Below are 21,330 nucleotides of genomic sequence, written 5' to 3' on the forward strand. Positions count from 1 at the left end.
ATACGCTGTCATCGTATATGCATTTTTTATTATTTTCCTTTAACTGTATCATATGGATTATCTCTTTTTATTTCTTTGTGTGTAAATGTTTATTATTATATTTTACTTGTTTTTTTAACGTAGATTGTTATTGAATTAAAAGTTGCCATATTTATTTGTTGGTCGCAAAGTTTATGTTATAATGGATATTATTCATCTCGACAGTTACGGATAGGGTAATTTAGAAATCGAAGTAATCCTGTAGAAATGCATTACGAAGACAAATTTCGAATTCGGTATGGATTTTCTAAATCTGGATTTCTTCATATTTTGAATCGTATTGGCGACGAAATTAAGCATCAAGATAGAAGAGAATCGCCATTAACTACTGAAAACAATTGTTGACGGCATTACGATTTTATGCCACCAAGAGGTTAGCCGGTGATCTTATCGGAGTTCACGTCTCTACTGTATGCAGGTATCTATCAAACTATTATTAAATAAATTTTGTATAATGATAGAAACGTTTATAATAAGAATGAGGTCTTGTTTAACGTTTGTATTAAGTTATATATTATACTCTTTATTGATTATCGTCATATCGTTATCAGAACCATCCAAAGCGTTTCAAAGGCCTTTTAGTTCATCCGAAGAATGCTGAAATTGTACATCCGACAGAATGAACTTCTGTCTATTATGCAAGATTTTTCTATATTATTTAAAGATAACTGTTCTGGAATAATTGGGGCAATTGATTGCACTCATATTCCTATCCAGTGTCCTGACAACAGTAGAGCTGAACATTTTTATGATCGAAAATCCTATTATTCCATTAACTGAGAATTATTTATATACAATATCATCTTTACTTAAGAACATTACATATTTAAGCTAAATCATGATAAAATACAATTTTATTTTTCTCCACAAATATTTTTGTAACTGTAAATTATTGTAGCTTAAATGACTATTAAATATGCAATGGCCTATATATTTTTCTAACATTTTAAATTGTTATGCCTTGTTATGAAACAATTCTATTCTTGACTATTTCTTTGACATATGAAAATATATATATCAAATAATATCATTGATATCTCGAACTGAAAACTTTAATGAAAATGTATAATTGATACATGTTTAAATGTATATTCCAGGTAATCTGTGATGGAAAAATAAAAAATAAAAAATATTGTTGCTGGATAGCCAGGTTCAACGTATGACAGTAGAAAACTTAAATCAACACCTTAATGCTTGCTGAGAAATTTTTAATTAAACGAACGTTTTCGGCCTCATCTATAGGCCATCATCAGGTCGAAATACAAAAATTGGAACGCTTACGTTCCATACATAGAATACAAAATTCAAACTAAACGTTTTTTAAAAAATGGAACTAATTAACGAAAAAAATAAAAAATAAATAAATAAATAAACATATAGTGAGAAACTAGAAAAACAACAATAATAATAACAAACGAACATAATATCAATATTACCTATCCTAACTAGAAATAATTCAATTTAAATATAACTAAGTTCATGCCCCTCCTATAAGTTTTTAAGGGCATATTTCCAAGCCGAAGGAAGACCTTCCGCGTCCCTTGCGTTAATACATTTATCTTTTAGCTTACTTCTGTAAATTTCCATTTTTTCCGCTGTTCTCGCCAAAGTTGGGGAATGTACCTGTTTTATGATTCTCGCCTCATTCCACCGTACCACTGATCCTTCAGCTTGCCCCATCTGGGCTAGTACTGTTGTATTGGACCCTTTTCTAATATCATACTTATGTTCCTTCATCCTAATTCCTAAGTTTCTAGTAGTAACCCCCACGTACTCTTTATTAATGCCTAACAGCTGGTTCTCGTAAGGGATCTTATACACACCTGCCTTATCTTCTTTTTTAACTAATCCTTTATCGTTTCTAAGTATTTTATACAAATTCGGAGCCCTTTTTAAGATCACCCTTGCATCCTTCAAGCTTGCTATTTCTTTCATAATCCCTCCTAGATATTTATTGAATGTAAATTTCGTGTACCTATAAGGCCCTCGTCTAGTGTCTTTATCACTGCTGGTCTCAAATTTTCTAATAATTCCCTCTATGACTTTCCTCTTATACCCTAATGTTCCTGCTATCCGTATAATTCTTTCTATCTCCGTAAGTCGGTCTATCACATTTTCACAGTATATAAAGGCCCTTCTAATCAAAGCTCTAAATGCCGCTAACTTATATTTATAAGGGTCATAAGAGCTAGCAGGGATATAAAGTGGGCTATGCGTATGGTTTAATGAATACGCCAGTGGATATATGCCCTTTTCTAAATACGATATTAATGTCTAAGAAATGCAACATCCTAGAGCTTTTTTGCTCAAGCTTCAGGCTAAGGCCTTCTTCGTTTTCGTTAATTCTATCCACAAAGTTAGCAATTACCCGATTGTTCTTCCATATTATGAAAATGTCATCTACATATCTCTTGTAGTATACTATGTCCCTTTCGAAGCCGCGTAGCACTTTTAATTCTACTTTTCTAACAACAAGTTCGCAAAGGAGCCCCGAAATCGGGCTTCCCATTGGTACTCCCCTTTTTTGCTTGAATGTTTGGTCTTCGTAAACGAAGAAGGATTCGCAACATACTAGGTTAGCCATTTCCATAACCTCCTTTCTGTGTTGTGTTAACGTTGGGTTTTCTTTAAACAAGAACTCCAACAGCGCTTCTACGCAGGATTCCACTTTGATCGACGGGTACATACTTTCGTAATCCAACACAGTTCCCACTTCTTCATCCATCAAAGTAATGCTTTGTAGATCTTTAACTACCATAACAGGATCCTTTACCACAAACTTATTACTTTCCATCAACGCGGAGACGTATTCTTGCAATCTTTTTTCTAGGAGAAATGTAGGACCTTTTCGTTTTTCCACAATAGGCCTTATTTCCTTACCCTCTTTATGGGTTTTAGCGAAGGCAAAGAGTCTAGGGAGCCCTGGTCTAGGGTTCCGGCATTTTCGGAGAAACGGTAATATCTTCGCTAGTTTGGTTTCCTCCAGCTTTTTAACCCTTCTATCAATAGTTTGAACTATATTACTGTTGACCTTGATACATTCTGTTTTTCTGATGTATTCTTCTAAGGCTCTATCATACGTTTGTTTTTTCATTATGACAATTTGTTTGCTTTTATCTGCTCTCGCCGCAATCAAATTATTCTCTTTTAACCATCCCTTAGTGTATCTGATATCCTTGCTGTAGTCTTCTCTTTTCCCTTTATCTTGATTTTTTAATACAGTCTTCCACCTAATATAGTCCTTCTCAACGGGATCCAAACCCCTAATTCCTCTTTCGATCTCCTGGTATGACGTTTCCCATATCCCCGCTCTCTCTGGTACGAAGTTTGGGCCTTTGCTCAGCAGCTCTTTTACCCTATTGGGTATTTCAATTTGGTCCCATACTATGTATGTTGTGATGCTCTTCCTATTGTTTTTTGGAACCTGCTTGTAGATAATCCATTTCATTCTCTTAATATAACGTTTCTTTAAGCTCCTGTAGACCTTGTCAGTAAAACGTGCAACTCCAACGTTCATGTCCATAAGCTTATCAGGTTGTTCATTAAATACTTTGTTTTCCAAATCAATGAGGCGTCTCAGGATCCCGTACTTTTTGTTTTTTGCAAACTTAATGGATTTCTTAAGGCACGCAAAACAAACTCTGAGTTTTAACGAGCCGCATTCTTTCGGGATGCGGATTCTATATATAGACATCGGAAAAACTTTGCTAATCATGCATTCTCTTAAAAATTCCAACTTACAATTAGCTTTGACTAGTTTCAACGTCAACTTCCTATATTCCTTATAAAGATCAGCCGGTGTCGCCATGTCAAACTGATTCATACTCGTACCCAGCAGAATTAAATAAAAAAAAAAATAAAACTAAACGAGTATGAATCAGTTTGACATGGCGACACCGGCTGATCTTTATAAGGAATATAGGAAGTTGACGTTGAAACTAGTCAAAGCTAATTGTAAGTTGGAATTTTTAAGAGAATGCATGATTAGCAAAGTTTTTCCGATGTCTATATATAGAATCCGCATCCCGAAAGAATGCGGCTCGTTAAAACTCAGAGTTTGTTTTGCGTGCCTTAAGAAATCCATTAAGTTTGCAAAAAACAAAAAGTACGGGATCCTGAGACGCCTCATTGATTTGGAAAACAAAGTATTTAATGAACAACCTGATAAGCTTATGGACATGAACGTTGGAGTTGCACGTTTTACTGACAAGGTCTACAGGAGCTTAAAGAAACGTTATATTAAGAGAATGAAATGGATTATCTACAAGCAGGTTCCAAAAAACAATAGGAAGAGCATCACAACATACATAGTATGGGACCAAATTGAAATACCCAATAGGGTAAAAGAGCTGCTGAGCAAAGGCCCAAACTTCGTACCAGAGAGAGCGGGGATATGGGAAACGTCATACCAGGAGATCGAAAGAGGAATTAGGGGTTTGGATCCCGTTGAGAAGGACTATATTAGGTGGAAGACTGTATTAAAAAATCAAGATAAAGGGAAAAGAGAAGACTACAGCAAGGATATCAGATACACTAAGGGATGGTTAAAAGAGAATAATTTGATTGCGGCGAGAGCAGATAAAAGCAAACAAATTGTCATAATGAAAAAACAAACGTATGATAGAGCCTTAGAAGAATACATCAGAAAAACAGAATGTATCAAGGTCAACAGTAATATAGTTCAAACTATTGATAGAAGGGTTAAAAAGCTGGAGGAAACCAAACTAGCGAAGATATTACCGTTTCTCCGAAAATGCCGGAACCCTAGACCAGGGCTCCCTAGACTCTTTGCCTTCGCTAAAACCCATAAAGAGGGTAAGGAAATAAGGCCTATTGTGGAAAAACGAAAAGGTCCTACATTTCTCCTAGAAAAAAGATTGCAAGAATACGTCTCCGCGTTGATGGAAAGTAATAAGTTTGTGGTAAAGGATCCTGTTATGGTAGTTAAAGATCTACAAAGCATTACTTTGATGGATGAAGAAGTGGGAACTGTGTTGGATTACGAAAGTATGTACCCGTCGATCAAAGTGGAATCCTGCGTAGAAGCGCTGTTGGAGTTCTTGTTTAAAGAAAACCCAACGTTAACACAACACAGAAAGGAGGTTATGGAAATGGCTAACCTAGTATGTTGCGAATCCTTCTTCGTTTACGAAGACCAAACATTCAAGCAAAAAAGGGGAGTACCAATGGGAAGCCCGATTTCGGGGCTCCTTTGCGAACTTGTTGTTAGAAAAGTAGAATTAAAAGTGCTACGCGGCTTCGAAAGGGACATAGTATACTACAAGAGATATGTAGATGACATTTTCATAATATGGAAGAACAATCGGGTAATTGCTAACTTTGTGGATAGAATTAACGAAAACGAAGAAGGCCTTAACCTGAAGCTTGAGCAAAAAAGCTCTAGGATGTTGCATTTCTTAGACATTAATATCGTATTTAGCAAAGGGCATATATCCACTGGCGTATTCATTAAACCTACGCATAGCCCACTTTATATCCCTGCTAGCTCTTATGACCCTTATAAATATAAGTTAGCGGCATTTAGAGCTTTGATTAGAAGGGCCTTTATATACTGTGAAAATGTGATAGACCGACTTACGGAGATAGAAAGAATTATACGGATAGCAGGAACATTAGGGTATAAGAGGAAAGTCATAGAGGGAATTATTAGAAAATTTGAGACCAGCAGTGATAAAGACACTAGACAAGGGCCTTATAGGTACACGAAATTTACATTCAATAAATATCTAGGAGGGATTATGAAAGAAATAGCAAGCTTGAAGGATGCAAGGGTGATCTTAAAAAGGGCTCCGAATTTGTATAAAATACTTAGAAACGATAAAGGATTAGTTAAAAAAGAAGATAAGGCAGGTGTGTATAAGATCCCTTACGAGAACCAGCTGTTAGGCATTAATAAAGAGTACGTGGGGGTTACTACTAGAAACTTAGGAATTAGGATGAAGGAACATAAGTATGATATTAGAAAAGGGTCCAATACAACAGTACTAGCCCAGATGGGGCAAGCTGAAGGATCAGTGGTACGGTGGAATGAGGCGAGAATCATAAAACAGGTACATTCCCCAACTTTGGCGAGAACAGCGGAAAAAATGGAAATTTACAGAAGTAAGCTAAAAGATAAATGTATTAACGCAAGGGACGCGGAAGGTCTTCCTTCGGCTTGGAAATATGCCCTTAAAAACTTATAGGAGGGGCATGAACTTAGTTATATTTTAAATTGAATTATTTCTAGTTAGGATAGGTAATATTGATATTATGTTCGTTTGTTATTATTATTGTTGTTTTTCTAGTTTCTCACTATATGTTTATTTATTTATTTATTTTTTATTTTTTTCGTTAATTAGTTCCATTTTTTAAAAAACGTTTAGTTTGAATTTTGTATTCTATGTATGGAACGTAAGCGTTCCAATTTTTGTATTTCGACCTGATGATGGCCTATAGATGAGGCCGAAAACGTTCGTTTAATTAAAAATTTCTCAGCAAGCATTAAGGTGTTGATTTAAGTTTTTTATTTAATTCTGCTGGGTACGAGTATGAATCAGTATGACAGTAGAGTTTTTACTAATAGTAGTATAAAAGAAAAAACTTCACCGAGGATATTGTAATGGCTATCTGGTCGGTGACAATGGCTATCCTTGTTTGTCACATTTAATGTCACACTTAAGTATAATAGCAGCCACAGTAAGTTTGCATAATTGGGCCATTGATTTTAATGATGAGGAGTTTATTACAGATCATTTAAATGAAGAAAAAGAAGAAGAAATTTCAACAATGAATGAGCAATCAATTTCAGGATCTGCTTTTCGAAGAACTATTGTACTACAACATTTTAGTTGAATGAAACAGTACTTTAGGACTATCACTAAAGGTTCTTTTCAGGACCATACAATTTTGATAAAGAGTGAGCCTATCACAGACAAAATAATTCTCTTTCGATTCATTTTAAATAAAAATATTACTTAACATAACCTATGTGACAAATTAAATAAACATTCATACAATTGTTTTATTCATCCATATTTTCTCAAAAAGTTTTAAATTATAATTTCTTAATTCAAATTTCTTTTGGAAATATATTTATTTTAATGTTTGTTCTACCAAATATTTGGTTATTTTACTTTAAAATTCTCAGACTTATGTTAGCATTTTATGTATTTGATGTGGTTAAAAACAGTTTTAAAATCATTTATATAGAATTTATTCATTGAAAGCTTTCAATGAATAGAAATGTAAATTAACATCTTCATTTTATTTACAAATTTCAATATTTTCTTTAAAACTTACACCTTGGTCTTAATTACTTAGATAGATATAGGCATAAAATATGAAAATTCCATATTGTAAAATAACTTATTTTTAATCTCTGTTCTTCTGGTATGTTCTACTTAATAAACAAAAGGTAGTGTTTTTCACAAATAGTGCAAAAAGTGAGTTTTAATTTACTCAACAAGTATTAAATGAAATTTATGTAATCAAGCAAGTTAATCTATACATGTATTACTTCAAAAATTTTTATTACACAGTTGCTATTTATAGCATTTTTGATTAAATATTCGTATTTAATAATTAAGAGGTATTCATGTAAAACTGTTTTCTGATAATTTCAGTTCTTGCAGAAGTTTAAACTTTTTAAACTTTAATACCTCTATCTTAAGTTGTTTTGTATCTTGTTTCATTTTCTCTGTTTTTATGCCCCCCTCTATTAGCTGGATTTGGGCTTTATCTAATGAGATAATGCTATCCATTTAATACCCAGTAGGATAGTTATTGTTCAAATTTCATTATATCACAAACATTTATTACGGTATATCTTAATAGAACGTACTGTACATTTAAATAGAAAACGACTCTTTAAGGATTTCCTGGACAGAAACTTCCCACCAATCCTAAACCTTTCTTGCGCGAACAGCTTTCACCCCCCTTTTATGGGATGATATGAAAGTTTACAGTTACGTCCACCGATATTCCGACCCACTTTTTTTACGTCCAGGTGTTCACCACCGGACCACACGTGGATCCAATTAGCGAGATTGGCGTTTCCTTTGTTCCCTCTCTGTTTACAACCTTGTCTACTACTCAATACATTACAACCCCTTTGTCACAAAACCCTCTCTTTTTTGTTTTTGAAGAATTATCTAAACAATGCAAACTTTTTGTAAAAAGATTGTTTTTTTAATGATCTTGACTAATCTTTTTATTATTGTTGCTGCACTCCGTGGTAGAGTTTAGCGGAGAGATTTCACAAGTGAACAGATGCGTATCACGAATATGGAAACACTTCGCATCTATTTGCGAATTAATTTTACAGAAGTGTTCGAGGTAGAAGAAAGCAATGGACAAATTGCACTAACGGGAAGAATTGTCTCAAAAACGATCAAACAGATTACAGGAACGAACTGAAGGATTTCAACTTAAATGTGCGGCATACTGGAAATACGACTAGTTATGCAGAATTGAGAAGACAAACTCCACAATTTAACGGAATGATTTCGCCTAATTATGGACAGATTGGTGTGTTGCTATGATCATTCTGTTAAACTGTGGGATTCGTCCTGTCTATTCTGCACGATAAGTTGCATTTCCTGTCACTCAGTACGTTGAAGGTGAAATTCGTGCAATCTGTTCGATCGTTTTGAGAAAAATTGCACGAACGGGAAGTCTTCCATTGCTTTCTTCTACTTCGAACACTCCTGTGAAACTAATTCTCAAGTACTTGCAAAGTATTTCTGTATACGTGATACCCATACGTTCATTTGTGAAATCTCTTCGCTAAACTCTCGCACGGAGTGTATTGCATTATATTATTTATTTTGAAAAAGTGAAAGGATTTTTACGATCTTTTAAATTACAATATCTCGAAGTTATTATTTTTATTTTATAATACAACTACGAAAAACTTTGAAAAAATAAAGATAAATAATATCTGTAGAATGATAATAAAGCTTTTATATTTGTTGAATCCGTCGCTTTTTTCGTGTTTTGTAAAAATTTTGATTAAATCGGGTAAACTTTTCTTTCATTACTCCACGACGTTGGCAAATTAGTAGACTTTTGCGTATCGACTCAGGAAATCTTTATGAAAATAATTGCAAAGATCTTATTTTCAAAATGTATATTTTCTTACGTTAAATGCTACAACGGGGTGAAATCATTACGAATACAAAATTACGATTTAACTTCCATTATATTTGTATTGTATTGAAGAAAAATATTTTAAAGAATGTTTTATGATATAAAATTTAAGTAAACTTAACCCCCTGTACAGTTCTAATTTATTGTTTTGAAATAAACGTAATTTTTATCTTCTAAACATATCTGCTAAGAAAACACTATTCATTATCACAATATTGCATTAAGTACAGGTAACTTTCGTATAACGCTGTATTTTAGGTTCCATTTTACGTATAAGAAGTGGGTTGAAGTTGCAGAACGATTTTTTTAATGCAGATTTTATACATCAAGTAAGAAATATAATTTTAATTCGAAAAAGTTCATTTAACAAAGCACAAATTACAAAACAAACAAACTTATTAAAAGTTGTAAAATAATTCTGCTTACCAGGATATACAATTTTGATCACTCACTATTGATACGCTTTTATGAATTTAACTAATTTTTCCACTAATTAAATGCTGTTGTTAAAAATGCAACTTGTAAGCAGCATGCAAATTACGCACAAGCTGCAAAAAGAAAATTCCTGTGTATAAAATTGCATACCTAAACAAAATTCTTTCATCATTACAGAGAAAAGCTTTTATTATATAGTGGGGAAGCATAGTCTGGTGAACTATATTGTAGTAACTGAAAAAAAACGTGTCCTAGAACGAGATAAAGAGATGATTTCGTATGAACTTTTATATTGCCGTTTCGATACAACTTGATCCTTATACATATAAGAATCACGTTATATAGAAGCCGTGTTGTATAAGTACTGCGTTATACGAGGATTAACAAATACTATGAAATCTGTAGACAAGTCGTTTAAATCTTTCGAACGGTGACCATCCGAATACCAACTAAGGAGCCGAACTGCTTCTTGACTGGCGGCTAATGGATTGTTGCCATTTGATCGATCTCCCACACATCTTGCTTCCACCGTACTCTAATTAGTTCTACCTGCAATATCGCATGCCCTTTTTGCTTTACCTGAAACACTCGACCGTTGATCACGTTTTGGAATATTTGTATTAAACGGGTACATCTACTTTATTTATACGAAATAGATTTATCATTTTGTAATCTTTCGTGTAATTATTTAATAGGTGACCCAGTAAATAAATTTAATCACTCATGTTTGAAAATATATAAATAAGTCGCAACTTATGTCGATGTTTCATTTTAAAACCAACTAAACTTGTACTGATCTTTTGTCTGTTAATATCAAAGCTTTTAACTGACTCCAATTAAATTTGTATATCGTGAAAATTTGTTGTCTCTTGTTTATGTTAAATTAGAAAATAATAGCACTTTAAAAATAAATTTTTTATTCGTTCTAATGGCTTTAAAATCAGTACTTTTGTGTGTACTGATTTTCGTGTTTTGTTCTTCATGTTTAAGTGAAAAGGTAAGTTATTATCAGAATATATATATAACTTTATTGCTTTTTAAAACTTTATAACTTAAATTTTAAACATGTTTATTTATACATTACAATTATTTTAAAAATTTCTCCAAATTTCAGGTTTCATTCAGTGAAGATTACAACAAACATGATAATAGTAAGGTTTTTTTGCTTTTGATAGTTAAAATTCATTATCTGTTAATAGGTTTATTAAGTGTAAAGTAATATAAGAAATTCAAAAAACATTTAATAGTAAATAGCTCGGTTTAAACTATACAACATGATAGGATTTCTTGCAATGTTCTTGTTTAAATTTAAAATATTCTAAATATAAAAGATTTTTCAACATTTTAAATTGAATTTATAAATCTATAAAAGAATGTCCTTTGGTATATATTAAGTTTAAATTAGAGTAAATAAAGGCAACAGTACGAGTAAAGGAATTAAATGTGCATAAATCAAAATGTGCAGGAAGAATTACTCTATAATAATTTTCTACGTTAAAATTCTATCAAAATATGGGTTGAGATGAAAGTTGTTGCTTTGGACGTCTAATTAGTTAGCTTGTGTTGAATCAGGTAAACTATATAACTGGGTAATTTTACTTTGAAGTTTTTATTGCTTTGTATTGGGTATTAAGATTGTTAGTGACTATGAATGATACCGTAGAACACACCGTTGGTTGAGACATATTTCTTTTCAAGAGTTAAATGGGAAAATATGTAAGTGAACGGAATCGGCTAGAAAATAGAAAACTTAACCCTATTAATAATATAAAAGCCGTGTGAGTGAATTCTTTAAAATTTCTACAATTTTTGTCCAAGTCAGATAAAATTTTGGATATACTGTATTCGTTTTACGCTCTGATGGAAAATATAGGCTACTTATTTTGCGGTAATGTTAGCTATAAAATAAATATCATATCGATTTCCGATCGGTGATCGCACGTTGCAGTGACCTCGACGACCTCATTTAGAAAATATATCTGTAAACATCTTTTTGGCTGCAGGGATTCGTTTTTATTTTGCAAACATTTTCAGTTTAGTTTAATAGGCCATCCTCAGGCTACATTTTTCTTGTAACATCTTTACCGTTAAGCATCGTTAAAAATCAAATGCATAAATAGAATAAAGAAAGAACAACGTTTAAATATTTGAATACAAAGCAAAAATAACTAATACATTGACATAAATAATAAATAACATTAAAATACAAAACAAATAATTCAAAAAAATATACAAAAAATATATAGTAGAAAATGAGATAATTAGAGATTCTAACAACCTTGTTTTGTACAATGTATTCCCATACTGTTGCTAAGCTGTTCGCATCTCTTGCACTAATGCACTTATTTTTCAACCTGCTTTTATACATTTCAAGTTTTTCAGTGTTCTGTGCTAGTGTTGAGGAGTGTATTCACTTAACGATGCTTGTTTTTTTTCATTTTATCACCGAGCCGTCAATCTGCGCCATCCTGGATAGTACCGTGCTATTGGATTCCTTTCTTACGTTATATTGATATTCTATAAGTCTAATTCTCAAGTTCCTTGTGGTCACACCGATGTAATCCTTGTCTATACCCAACTGCATGTTTTCATACAGTACCCTGTATACCCCAGCCATTTCTTCTATTTCTAATCTATCCTTATCGTTTCTCAAAATTTGATACATAGTTAGGGCTCATTTTACAATCATATTAGACCCTTTACAATCATTAAACGGTACAAGTTCTCGTAGTCCATTACATCCCTATTTCCTCATCATTAACATAAGGTCTTGTAATTCTTTCACTACTTTTTCTGAGTTCTGTGCAACCAAAATAGACCTATGATACGTGTCACGCCCTCCATACTTTTCATTGTAAGCATTTCCCTGACACAACTGTTGTGAAAGACGTCTTTCGATACTGGACACACACCAACCTCCCCAATTTTTTAGAAACGGCTCCAGGACATGGGTTGAGCGGAAAGAAATGTTTGCAGGCATTACGAGGTTATTTTAGACGTTTTATTATTTTTTATATCAAAGTATTTTTATACCAAATTTTGTGCCTTTACCTGGAATACGGCGTTGTAGCCAATAGGGAAAAAAGTGAAATGTACTCCGGCTCTAGAATCGATGAGGTTGTAAACAGACAAAGCGATACGTTGTCGGTTGTTAAAACATATAGAGTACCATTTGTTAATTTTAAAAATAATTATTGGATTCTCGTTTAAAGTTTCAAAAATGCCAAGTATTTGGTGCTGTATACCGCATTGTTCTAATAGTGGTGGTCACAAGTTTCCAAAAAATTCAGTACTACGAAAGAAATGGATTCACGTCATTAAAAGAGCAAATTCGTAACTAACTTCATCTAGTCTCGTCTAGAAATCACTTCACACCCGATCAGTATAAGGAGTTTAATATCTTTGGTCAGCGCATTATTTAAAAAATTATAACTGTACAATATTTTTTCCAAGCTATAAGCAATTAAAAGGCTCAATGAGACTGCAAACACTTCGTTTGAAAACTACCTGATGTTTACATCAAAAGCCTCTGTTCAGTTTTAAAATTTAGGTGTGATAAGCCCTAACAGTAGAGTCTGGTTTTGAGCACTTACATCGCATTAATGGTAAGTTAACAAAGGTTAAAAAGTATATATAGTAGCAGGGATTTAGTTAATTTTTTTTATGCTAAATGAAAAATAAATAGATTTATTTTACTTTATTAGGAAACCTCCAAGCAAAGAGACAACTGAAGGCTAATTCTGTATCAAATGTATTTGTTTGGTCTAAAAAAGAGGCACCTTCGGTTACAAGCAGAGAAGCAAGGAAAGAAAACCGTGAGAGCAAAGTTCAAGATAATCATGATGCATCCGATATAATGGATACCGGTACATTAGAAATAGGAGGAGAAATAATAATAAATGAGGAGAAGGACGAGGAGGAGGAGGAGGCTACCAGTGGGCCTATTAAAAATGATGTGACGAGCACTATGTAACTACACAGACACACACTTTTGAAGTCCCAACGTCAGTTAAAAGATTCGAGTTTGATAACAATTCTATAAATTGCTATACTGGGTTAGAGAACTACAATTCTTTCAATTTTTTTACTACAAAGTTTGCAGCATACAGCTTAAATATTACAAGTTTCAGGTTGTAAAAGTTTCAGTGCCAAACCACTTGTTCTTGACTTTAATAAAAGTAAGATTCAATACAACAAATTTTGAGTTTAGTAGAATTTTTCAGTGTATCTGAAGAAACAGTACGAAATATTTTCATTCGTGTATTTACAATGGCGAGAATTGGGTATATGTAGTGAGAGGTCTCTTCTTGACACACAAATGCCTAGTGATTTTAAAATGAAATTATTAAACATTAAGTTTATTATTGATTCTCTAGAATGCAAAATAAGCAAATCAAAAATCTTATTTGCACAGCAGGTTACATGGTCATCGTATAAAAATGACAACACATTAAAATTATATTATAATACGCTTATTGTCTAGTTTGGTATATATTTGTGAGAACCATGTTTGCTTCTATTTCTAGGCTCATTATACCATCACGGTGTAATAAGTCTAGAAATAAAGAGGCCAATATAGTTCTCACAAATATACATTAAAAGCAGTTGTAGGTTGCACACAAGGTGGTCTAATAAGTTTTGTTTCGGAAGCATAAGGTGGTTCTGCAAGTGATCGAAAGGTTATAGAAAGATCTTCACTATGTAAAATAACAAAGACAGAAGACTGTGTAATGGCTGATAGAGGTTTTAACATTCAGGACTTGCTAATTACTAATGATGTTGTGGTAAATACACCCACTTCTACGAGAGGAAAAATTTCAAATAATCAAACTCAAATTGTAAATTAAAATTAACAAGATTCCGTTTTAGTTAATCCTGTCATCAGTACATTCCAAATATGGTACATTTTTTCACATTCACAGGAAGTTTAAACTTGAATAAGGGCATTTAATTTCTAATACTTTGTCGTCATCTAGCCCATCTGGGCTTGCAGCTAAGAATGGGTATTTTGGAAGAAGAAACATGCCACATTCTTTCACATAAGTATTTACAAAAGAAGAATATGCCGCAATTGCTTCTTTTCCACATATTAATCCATGAGAAATTGCCTTACTTTTTATTGGCTTGCTTGAGAGTAATGAGGTACACAATCTCAGTGTATCTACTGATTTTATTTTACAAATTTTTCCAAACTTTGAAGCAATAAATGTTTCTTCCTCCAAATTGCACTTTTTCGTTGTGATCGGATCTCTTTTTCCAAATGTTCTATGTACTCCCTACTTGCTTCAGTTATATATAAAACACTTAATCACATTTTAGACATTGTGCTTTTACGATAATAATGATCAGACTCTAAAGCCCTTACGTTTGCTGGTTGCCTTAATTGCAATATCGGTATTGCACAACCACTCTGCATGTTCATTGCCAAATTAACAACAAAGTTTGTATAATTAGGAATTGAACTGTTAGGTGGTCTGGGATCAAATTTCACATCTTCCAATCGTTTCCTTTTCATTCCTCTCTTCTTAAATATATGAAATTGAAGCTTACTAATTTTAATTGGATTACCCTTAAAATATGAAAAATTCTTCTCATTTGTTTCTCTTATTGTTAATAAGAATTCACTAAAATAAATCATGTTGCTTTCCATTTGCATAGACTGACCTGACCGGAAGTCCTCAGGCATTCTCCATAGGGATCAAATTTCTGGTGACATGATTGGTCAATCCATGACTCGATCGTCGTTGGTCAGAAACAATTCCCAGGTGACATGGATGGGAGCATTATCTTGCTGAAACTGTCACTGATGATTTCCCAGTCTTCCTCCAAAGGAAAGTGGGTGCATTTCCAGCTGTTGGATATATCCTTTAGCATTCTGCTTTACTTCGGAAAAAGCAATATTTGTTTTTTATCGCTCTCCAAAAGCAGCCCAAAGTATTACAGAACCTCCACCATTTGTCGTTTGGAGTAGGTTTTCCATTCTTTTCATAAATCGTGCCATTAGTATTGGCATTCATCGGAGCCATCTAAATTCAACTTTTTCTCATCTGACCAAACTACATTCCTCTACTCTTCCTTCCAGGTCACGTAATTTTTGGCCCATGTCAGTCTAGCAGCCTTGTGCATGTCTGTAAGCTCTGGTTTCGACTTTCTTTTGGCATATTTTAGATGATTGGCAGCACGAACAACTTTCCAAACTGTCCTGAAACTTACTCCATATTTGGATTTTGCAACACTATTTCTGAGAGGGTTTGTTCCTTTCGTAATTTCCCTTAAAATTACTCGTTTACACGAGATGTAAGTTCTTTCGGTCTTCCGTGACTCTATGAAAATATGTCGTCCTTACCCATTTTCCCCTTTCCGAATTAACAATATTATGCTGTACAAACAGAAGACAACTTTTGATTGCCATAGTAACAATTACAAATATCGATAGTTAGATGCCTTGGTTTCATAGATATCCATTTAAATATATTTAAAATTAAGTTAAAAAACATATGCGAATTAAATTTTGAGTGTTCTTATCATTATTGAACACTAAAAATCATTTTATTACGAATAATTAACCTGCTAATTTATTTAGAATCGAAACTGTTTGTACATTTTTCAAAATTTTGTATCTTGTAGAGTTTTAGAACCCATCTGCTAGCAGAATTTTGGCAAATATGGATGCAATGTAAATTATCTGGATCATTCCGACATTAACAATACTGGAATACGTGAATTTCCAGGATGGCTTCTTTATTTATTGTTATAGTATGGAAACTAGTGAATTAATTTTTATTGAGTTTCCTTTACAGAAAAAGTCCAATAAAGTTCATTATTATTATTATTTTGTTTATAGGACCTGAATGTGTAACAGATATGAGTTTAGGATTTCTAAAACGAGCGGCAATTGTTGGCGGTGTTTACGCAGGGCGAGATGATTTTCATTTCGTGGTAAGAATGCTTGAAATAAGAATTTCGATAATTTAGAATATTATAAACATTTAAAATCTTACCAATATTACTTTAAAGGCACGGATATATTATAAAAAACATGGAATATGTGGAGCAACTGTAATTACCGATAGCCATTTAATGACAGCTGCTCATTGTCTGTACGGGTAAGTCGTATAAATATTGGATTTATATATCGCACATTTCCTTTTCACTTATTTTCGTTTATAGTAACCGTACAGTGACAATATAATGCAGTAAATATTAAGTTCTCTTCTGTTGAAAACAAAATATGATTGTTTATCTTACAATAGCAGTGTAAACACACAATATAATTTACTATTAATATTTGCTGATTAATATAGTGAGATTTCCTGAACATTATCAATAAATAGTCTTTAACAAATCAGAACATTTTCAGCAGCTTTATTTCCACTCTCTTCTGCTAAAAATAGCTTTGATTTAAATTCTGCATAAAAATATTTTTGTTTGTTATCAAGAGGATACTTGAAAACAATTTAAACGTTAAAAAAAGACTTCAAATGAACATTCGTTACCAGAAAAGCTTATTTAAATTCATGAGACTGTTAAGCAATTGCTTATAGCCAAAAACATCTATTATTAGTACATTACTGATACAAGGACTGCACTACTACTGATGACTAGTGATTGCCATGTTGAAAACGTAAGACACTATCGAAATTGTAAGACGTGTCTCTACTCGAAACAAGTAAAATTGATTAAAATAACTAGTCTTAGAATCTAGAAGATACAGTATTATACAAGTATAGATGAACGTGGAGAAGAGAATTGGAAATCGTACTAGAACGAGGACCAGCTTAACTATACAAGAAAATTCGATTTGTATCGCAAGTCACATTGTTGAATTGAAAATTTTCCCACGAAAGGAGTTAGATAGATGACCGGCACGATTCCAGTCATAACAGAAAAGTATGATGAACAGGGACAAGACACTACAGTATTAATTTAATTTAATTGAAGAAATGCATTGACAAATTAATATTTAATCGAATTAATAAATCAACTGTCACATTACATTAATTTCAATTTTATTGTTTCGATAATAATTTAATAAGTTGTAAGATATTATAAGGAAAAATAGAGTTTAAATTCTAAAATCTGCAGTTCTTTAAATAAATACCATGTACTTATTTTACTTGTAGCAAGGAAAAGGAAATAAATCGAATGCATTTGATCATAAATGCCTACGATACTTCTAAAAATGAAAAGAATCAACAGTCTCGGAAGATATGTGACGTTCGATTGCATTCTGAATATGATTGTAAGACCTACGTTAATGACATCGCAATCGTTAAATTCGAACCAGCTCTTTCTTTGGGCAGTAATAAGTTAAAAGCAATAACTTTACCACCACCAAACTTTCATCTTACTGAAGGAACTACTGTCGTGGCTTGGGGATGGGGTAGAAAGACTCCCGGTGAGTTTCGATTTTTAATTAATCTTTTTCATTCTATCAACATTAACAAATTAATTCTATTATTTTTGTATTAGATGGCCCGACTTGTGATATTTTACAGAGAGCGTATCTCAGTATCATTTCTGAAAATTCTTGCAAAAACTATTTCCCTCGTATCAGCTCCCTTAATCTTTGTGCGAACGGGAAAAATGGAAATGCGTGCTACGTTCGTATTATTTTATATTTTAAAATAATTTATTGTTTATTTTAAAACAATTCGATTAACATCTTTACTTAAAGTGAAGACATTATTGAAAAGTAAATAAATCTAATATTGAGGTTAAAATATTCAACAGAATTAGGTTTTATTTCAATTACTTATAGTATAATTATATTATTATTTTAGTATCATTATTTAGTAATTGTAGATGTTTTACTCATGTACAGTAATGAAAGTTTATAAGAATGCCTTAAAAATCTGTACTTTACATACCCGTGTTTGAATCAATTTCTGTATGTAAATAGATGAAAGTTTATAATCAATTGCTACTATTGTTATAACAATTTCTTATAAAAAAAAATATGAATTTATTAAAATACTGGAAGTTTTTACAGTTTTTAAAATTTTATTTTAATTTAGGGAGATTCGGGAGGATCAGTTCTTTTAGAACGTTTCAATTATTATATTGCCTGCGGAATTATTTCGCTTGGATATAAATGCGGAACATTTAATACCCCTGATGTTTATACCAATGTAGCCAAACATGTTACATGGATATATGATAATACAAAAGATGCTGGTTGCAAACCCAACATATTAGAAGATTTTTGAAATTTATTCTACGATCCTTAATAGTTTCATTAACTTTTAACTCTTGGTGCTACTGTAAACTAGATGATGATGATTATGACTTCTGTAAACCAACTAGAATTATGTATTAAATGAATAGTAATAAAATCTAAAAAAAAAAACTTTTTTTAATAACAAGTTATTTACGGGAAAACAGTTTGTAAAACAATCAATAGTGATGTAAGATTAACAATTATTTTTATTTAATTAAAGGTTCTTTATGACGAAGAGATCTATATTGATTTGTGACAAATTATAGGTGATGTACTTAGTGAATTAACAATTAATTATTGTGTAGATTAACAATACAGTTCTTAAAACGCAATATACGCTTATTGCAGTGTATTTTTGGTTTTAATAACGTTTAATAAATTTTGTCTTGTTTCTATACGAAATCGTTTAATTGGGTGTTGGTTACTTATGTTAAACCAATACTTGCTGTTTCGATTCTTTCTTACTGCTACACCGTGGAATTTCAAGCAACTCATAATACGACGTCTCCTTTAATGAATTTTGTATAATAATAAAGTTTACTTTACGTATATGTATACGATGTTATTCAAAAACGAACTTTTACATAGGTATATGATACTTATTCTGTCACGAGTACCTATTAATCTTGTGTTTCTTTCCTTCTCCCTTTTATAACGGAGAACGTCGAATAAATAAACATATACTATTATTATTATAAAATAATCAACATAACTAAAATAATTTTTCTTTAACTATGATCTGTCTGATTCTAAATATATAATTTATTTATAAACAACATACTTGAACACCTTCCATAAAACTCCAACAGCAATTTCATCCCCGAATCACGCTGACTTTAACCTAAACTTTGTAACGATTTGAATAAAACAAACTTTAGGTAAAAAATAATTGAACAATCGTTAACGTATAAATACTAATAAAAGAGGATATACTTTTTCATAAAAAAAATATTCTATTCAGAGAGAAATAATCAGGTTTATATGGAAATAGTTGAATATTTTCTACTAATAAAAGCACACTTAAAAAACGATCAACGTTTACAATTTACATGGCATAACACAATAATAATAACAATAACATTTTTATCCAAATTTACTAAAATCGTTTCAAAAATTATAATGTATTTGCAGCAACAGCAAAAGTTGGTCGTCTAACGAATAACGAAAGAGACAAGACCTTCAATTAGCGTATCGACGTCGGTTTCATTCGTTTAGAACTTAACAAAAGTAAAAATATGGTTTCCACTGACTTACGAAATTGAAATGCTCAAAACGATAAACGATGCAGAGAAGTAGCAAAATGAAACGGTTAGCAGAGAGTGGTTTCGATCCACCGACCTCTGGGTTATGGGCCCAGCACGCTCCCACTGCGCCACTCTGCTTCTGCCAAACTACTGAAGCTGTCGACTTTTCATACTTTCTGCTTTAACGACAGACAAATTAAAGGAAAGAAAACAAAATAAATAAAACTTTAGCAGAGAGTGGTTTCGATCCACCGACCTCTGGGTTATGGGCCCAGCACGCTCCCACTGCGCCACTCTGCTTCTGCCAAACTACTGAAGCTGTCGACTTTTCATACTTTCTGCTTTAACGACAGACAAATTAAAGGAAAGAAAACAAAATAAATAAAACTTTAGCAGAGAGTGGTTTCGATCCACCGACCTCTGGGTTATGGGCCCAGCACGCTCCCACTGCGCCACTCTGCTTCTGCCAAACTACTGAAGCTGTCGACTTTTCATACTTTCTGCTTTAACGACAGACAAATTAAAGGAAAGAAAACAAAATAAATAAAACTTTAGCAGAGAGTGGTTTCGATCCACCGACCTCTGGGTTATGGGCCCAGCACGCTCCCACTGCGCCACTCTGCTTCTGCCAAACTACTGAAGCTGTCGACTTTTCATACTTTCTGCTTTAACGACAGACAAATTAAAGGAAAGAAAACAAAATAAATAAAACTTTAGCAGAGAGTGGTTTCGATCCACCGACCTCTGGGTTATGGGCCCAGCACGCTCCCACTGCGCCACTCTGCTTCTGCCAAACTACTGAAGCTGTCGACTTTTCATACTTTCTGCTTTAACGACAGACAAATTAAAGGAAAGAAAACAAAATAAATAAAACTTTAGCAGAGAGTGGTTTCGATCCACCGACCTCTGGGTTATGGGCCCAGCACGCTCCCACTGCGCCACTCTGCTTCTGCCAAACTACTGAAGCTGTCGACTTTTCATACTTTCTGCTTTAACGACAGACAAATTAAAGGAAAGAAAACAAAATAAATAAAACTTTAGCAGAGAGTGGTTTCGATCCACCGACCTCTGGGTTATGGGCCCAGCACGCTCCCACTGCGCCACTCTGCTTCTGCCAAACTACTGAAGCTGTCGACTTTTCATACTTTCTGCTTTAACGACAGACAAATTAAAGGAAAGAAAACAAAATAAATAAAACTTTAGCAGAGAGTGGTTTCGATCCACCGACCTCTGGGTTATGGG

General features: G+C 32.8%; 1 protein-coding gene and 1 long non-coding RNA gene across 2 annotated transcripts in view; both read left to right on the top strand.

Moving 5' to 3' along the window:
* LOC136988014 (uncharacterized) overlaps nt 1-21,330 on the top strand; it is a 234,304-nt gene that overhangs the window by 204,424 nt on the left and 8,550 nt on the right. The window lies entirely within an intron of this gene.
* Nucleotides 16,475-17,853, top strand: LOC136988012 (uncharacterized). The gene is made up of 3 exons (XR_010882710.1): nt 16,475-16,563; nt 16,642-16,730; nt 17,748-17,853. It is a non-coding gene; the product is annotated as an uncharacterized lncRNA (long non-coding RNA).

This window comes from Centruroides vittatus, unplaced genomic scaffold (genome assembly GCF_030686945.1).
Source record: "Centruroides vittatus isolate TY-2023 unplaced genomic scaffold, ASM3068694v2 scaffold_3038, whole genome shotgun sequence".
NCBI classification, from domain to species: Eukaryota; Metazoa; Arthropoda; class Arachnida; order Scorpiones; family Buthidae; genus Centruroides; species Centruroides vittatus.